The sequence below is a fragment of the Kryptolebias marmoratus genome, linkage group LG10 (assembly GCF_001649575.2).
Source record: "Kryptolebias marmoratus isolate JLee-2015 linkage group LG10, ASM164957v2, whole genome shotgun sequence".
Taxonomy (NCBI): domain Eukaryota; kingdom Metazoa; phylum Chordata; class Actinopteri; order Cyprinodontiformes; family Rivulidae; genus Kryptolebias; species Kryptolebias marmoratus.
Genome location: NC_051439.1, coordinates 219,432 through 224,775, shown reverse-complemented (window position 1 = coordinate 224,775; position 5,344 = coordinate 219,432).

Sequence of the window (5,344 nt, the reverse complement as noted above, 5' to 3'; positions counted from 1 at the left end):
GAGCTCTTAGCTGGAAGATTTCGTTATGTGGATTCATTTCCTCAATGAAGGAATTGAACTACAAATAATCTGTTTCTGACTCCCAAAACAACAAACTGCAGCAATAATGGATATAAAGGTGCTCTTTTTCCACAGACAGGACTGGATAGGTTTTTTTGTATGCCTTTATCAGTGATAAAGTTTGTCATTGGTGAAAAAAATAGCTTCTCTATGCTGCTGTTCAGACACCTGCGATGCTGACAATTCAAAGACTGCTGCTGCTGATTTGTGTTATTCAAGTCATTTCATGGGAGTGATTACCATTGGTAAAACTTAGTGCTTTATTAATAAAACTGGCATGACTCAAGAGCAGGTGATGGCACATTTTGGTGCAGTGGTGCAAAAGTAAACTTGTGATGTAACCCAGTTTTCTAACACAATGCCTTCCAACTTTTTGGTGAGACATTTATATTAATTGAGCTGTTTTTATATCAGGATGAAGAATGGGATAGTCAATCAGGTGACAGAGATGGTGAGGAGCAAGGAGACAACAGACAAAGTGAAGAAGTTGAGAAGACAGAGGAAACAGTAGGCAACCCAGGGTCAGGTGACCAAAGAGAGGTTATAATCGGGCTTCTCAGGGACAAAGCGTTAAAATGGGCAGAGGCAAAATATAGCTTCCGAGCTATCCGGCTAACTCCCTTCGATCAGTTCATTGAGGATTTCGAGGAAACATTTGGCATCAGATATAACGAAACCAAGATTACACAAAAACTGTGGAACCTAAGACAGGGACAACGCTCGGTGGCCCAGTTTGCTATCGATTTCCGCACTTTAGCCGCTACGTCCAGGTGGAATGAGCCAGCGTTAAAGGGGGTTTTCATTCACGCACTTCAGGAATCCATTAAGGACCAGTTAGCAGGATGGGATGCACCACGATCGTTGGACGAGTTAATCGCTTTAACAATCCGCCTGGATAACCGTCTCCGAGAGAGGCAACGGGAGAGGGGCAGTAGGACGAGCGCCCTAGGACGGGACGCTATAAGTATGGAAACGGAACCAGTGGTTCAAAGGATGGAACATGAACCAATGCAGGTGGGAAGGGCTAAGCTATCCTCAGAAGAGAGACTAAGGTGCTTAGAGTCCAAGGAATGTTTTTACTGTGGGAGCCAGAACCATTTCCGGGCCAAGTGTCCTCATTTAAAAGGACATACTCACTAGGTGTCCGAGGGGTACTAGTGAGTAGCCTCTCGCAACCCCTCGGATCACGACTTTTCATTCATTCCATGATCATTAACCGTCAGATTAAGATTCCAGTGCACACTTTAATAGATTCAGGTGCCGAACAGAATCTCATCTCAGACGATTTAGTGAAACAGTTACAACTAAAACCCGTACCATTATTCTCACCCCTTCCTGTTATGGATATATCCGGTCAGGTCATAACCAGAATCTGCTGCAAGGTCTCCCATCTTCAGTTCCTCACTTCAGGCAATCAAAGAGACGGGGGAATTTTTAGTGTTTTCTTCACCATCTACACAGATGATTTTAGGTTTTCCCTGGTTACAAAGACACAATCCCGTAATTAACTGGGCTGAGAAGAGAGTCGACTCATGGAGCCCTTTTTGTCTACACCACTGCCTTCAGTCCGCATTACCAGTTTCTAGCAATAAAAGTGAGACAGAACCCAAGACCGATTTGGCTAAGGTACCCGCTGAGTACCATGACCTTGCTGCCGTGTTCAGCAAATCCAAGGCTTTGTCCTTACCACCCCACAGACCATACGACTGTGCAATAGAGTTACGTCCAGGGGAACCCTTACCTACCAGTCGGCTGTTTAACCTTTCAGGACCAGAACGTGACTCCATGAAGTCCTACATTGAGGACTCGCTCGCCTCCGGCATCATCTGGCCATCCACGTCTCCTCTAGGGGCAGGTTTCTTCTTCGTGGAGAAGAAAGACAAGAGTTTGCGACCCTGCATCGACTACCGGGGCCTAAATCACATCACGGTAAAAAAGCAAATATCCACTACCCTTAATTGACTCTGTTCATCAACAGCTTCATTCAGCCACTATCTTCACCAAGTTGGACCTCCGTAACGCTTACCACCTGGTAAGAATCCGAGAGGGGGACGAGTGAAAGAAGGCGTTCAAGACCCCTCTCGGACATTTCGAATACCTCGTCATGCCATTCGGTCTCACTAACGCACCTGCAGTCTTCCAGTCACTCATCAACGACATTCTAAGAGACTTTTTGAACATTTCTGTTTTCGTTTATCTGGATGATATTTTGATTTATTCTCAGGATCCTTCTCAACGCCGTTCACAAGTTCGAGCTGTTCTTCAAAGGCTTTACGAGAACCAGCTGTTCGTGAAAGCCGAAAAGTGCGAGTTCAGCGTTTCCATCGTCAGTTTTCTGGGCTTCATCTTTGGACAAGGCTACTACCGCACGGACCCGGAAAAGATCAGAGCAGTTGCCGACTGGCCCACTCCCACTGATCGCCGACAACTGCAGAGGTTTCTGGGCTTCGCAAATTTCTACAGAAGATTCATTCAGGATTACAGCAAAATTGCAACTCCTCTCACGCAGCAAACCTCCATAAAACAACCCTTCATCTGGTCTACCGAAGCTCAATCCGCCTTCGGTGAGTTAAAGTCTCGTTTTGTCTCTGCTCCAATTTTACGTCACCCTAACCCTAAGTTACAATACATTTTGGAGGTAGATGCTTCTGACTCAGTGGTAGGGGCCATCCTCTCGCAGAGGTCCGCTGAGGACAGCAAGGTTCACCCGTGTGCCTATTTTTCCCGTCGCCTCACTCCGGCGGAGAAAAACTATGACATCGGCAACCGTGAACTACTAGCCATAAAACTAGCCCTGGAGGAGTGGAGGCACTGGCTAGAGGGTTGCAAAGTGCCTTTCATCATCTGGACTGATCACAAGAACCTGGCCTATTTACAAACTGCTAAGAGGTTGAACCCCCGACAGGCTAGATGGTTTTTCGGGAGGTTCAACTTCACCATCACATTTAGGCCAGGTTCTAAAAATGTGAAACCAGATGCATTGTCCAGGTTATGGGCTAGCCCTAACTCCTCTGATGAGGAGGAACCCATAATTCCACCTTCTTTAATCGTAGGAGCGTTAACGTGGGATATTGAGAGGGAGATCCAGGAGGCCCAACAGGGAGAACCTGACCCCGGGGGGGTGGGGGGGGGGCCTCCTGGCAAGACTTACGTCCCAGCAGCAGTTCGGCCAAGGGTCCTCGATTGGTTGCACTCTCAACAATTCTCTTGCCATCCAGGGATCAATCGAATGGTTAAGCTTACCACTCGTTATTTTTGGTGGCCAAGCTTAGTGGCTGATGTCAAGGAGTTTGTCACCGCCTGTCCCACGTGTGCACGCTGTAAAAGCAGCAACCAACCCCCAGCCGGTTTACTGCAACCCCTAGCCATCCCTAGCCGCCCATGGTCCCATATCGCATTAGATTTTGTCACTGGATTACCCCCCTCTCAGAGTCACACTGTTATACTCACCATTGTTGACAGGTTTTCAAAATCTGCGCACTTTATTCCTCTTCCCAAGCTTCCCACCGCCCTCGAAACCGCAGAAATAATCACACAACAAGTTTTTCGGTTGCACGGGATCCCCATTGACATTGTTTCCGACAGGGCGCCACAGTTTACGTCTCAAGTGTGGCAGAATTTCTGTAGGGGACTGGGAGCTAGGGTGAGTCTCACGTCAGGGTACCATCCTCAGTCCAATGGTCAGTCGGAGCGCTGCAACCAGGAGGTGGAGGTGGCTCTCAGGTGTCTAGCCAGCGACAACCCATCCACCTGGAGTAAAAAGCTTGTTTGGATCGAATATGCCCACAATACGCACATCTCTTCAGCTACAGGATTGTCTCCGTTTGAGGCATCTTTGGGTTATAACCCCCCGCTGTTTCCAAGTTTTGAGCCTGAGTTAACCGTTCCTTCTGTGCAGGCACATCTACGAAGATGCAGGAGTGTTTGGAGGCATGCCAGGAGAGCCCTTCAGAGGACATTGGAACAAAATAAGAGATACGCTGATCGTCACTGGTCCTCCACACCTAAGTACAAGGTGGGCGATAGGGTTTGGTTGTCAACTAAAGACATCCCGTTGAGAGGCACCACTAAAAAATTGGCGCCTCGCTTCATTGGGCCATTCCCTATAGAGAGGATCCTCAACCCCACTTCAGTCCGTTTAACTCTCCCGGCCTTCATGCATATTCATCCATCTTTTCATGTCTCTCAGTTAAAACCAGTGGTTAACAGTCCTCTGAGCCCTCCTACCGTCCTCCCCCCTCCCGCCCGGTTAATCGATAATCAGCCTGATTTCACGGTAAATCGCATCATTGACGTCCAGCAGAGAGGCAGGGGACGTCAGTTTTTGGTAGACTGGGAGGGCTATGGACCTGAGGAGCGAACATGGGTTCCTAGGTCATTTATCCTCGACTCCACGCTAATCACAGACTTTTATAGAGCTCACCCAGATAGGCGTCCTAGATCGCCAAGGGGCGATCGTTAGGGGGGGGTACTGTAAGGATCTGGAGTTAGCCCCGCCTTGGGGCGGCTCCACTGACCCGTGCTCCACAGGTGATCCTGATCCTACTGATGAAGACCTGCCAGTACTTAAGCCTCCAGCTGAGACCAGACCTTCGCTGGAGCATAGAACCTCCTGGATTAGACTCTCAGCCGTAGTGTCTAATCTCAGTTGTTATTGCTACGCTAATTGAGTTCTCTATTGTACCTTGATTCAGGTTTTGTTGCCACGCAAAGACGCTCACAACTCACGGAACTTACCTGGACCGCTGGATACCTACCTTGACTGGATTACTGGCTCTTCACGACTGGATCACCTGGGACATTTTCCTCACCTCCTCCACGCAGTTGGACGCCTCCTGGACGTGTAAGAAACAGAGACATTATTCACTCACTCCATAGACTCTACTGATCATTATTGGTACCCGAGACTCACCCAGTTCCTCTTGCCTTTCAGACCACTCCCGAACCTGGCTCACTGTAAATCTCTTGCACCTGTAAATTAACTCACTTACCTTAGTTACGTCTCTGTGTCTGGTTTTGGTCTTGCTCCTGGACAAACATTTCCTGAGTTCTTGTCAAGAAGAAATGTGAAAAAGTAAGCCTTTTCTTAATTGTTGAAGATGCAAAGTAAATACAAAAAAAGTTAAGTAAAACATAGTAAAAGCATTACATTGTATTTCATATACAGTTACCCCAAAATCTCGTGAATCCATTTAGAAAAGTAAACGATTTAATAATTTAAAAATTATTATTATTATTTAATAAATGAATAAATAGGCAGAGAGCCTAACACCCCCCCCCCCCC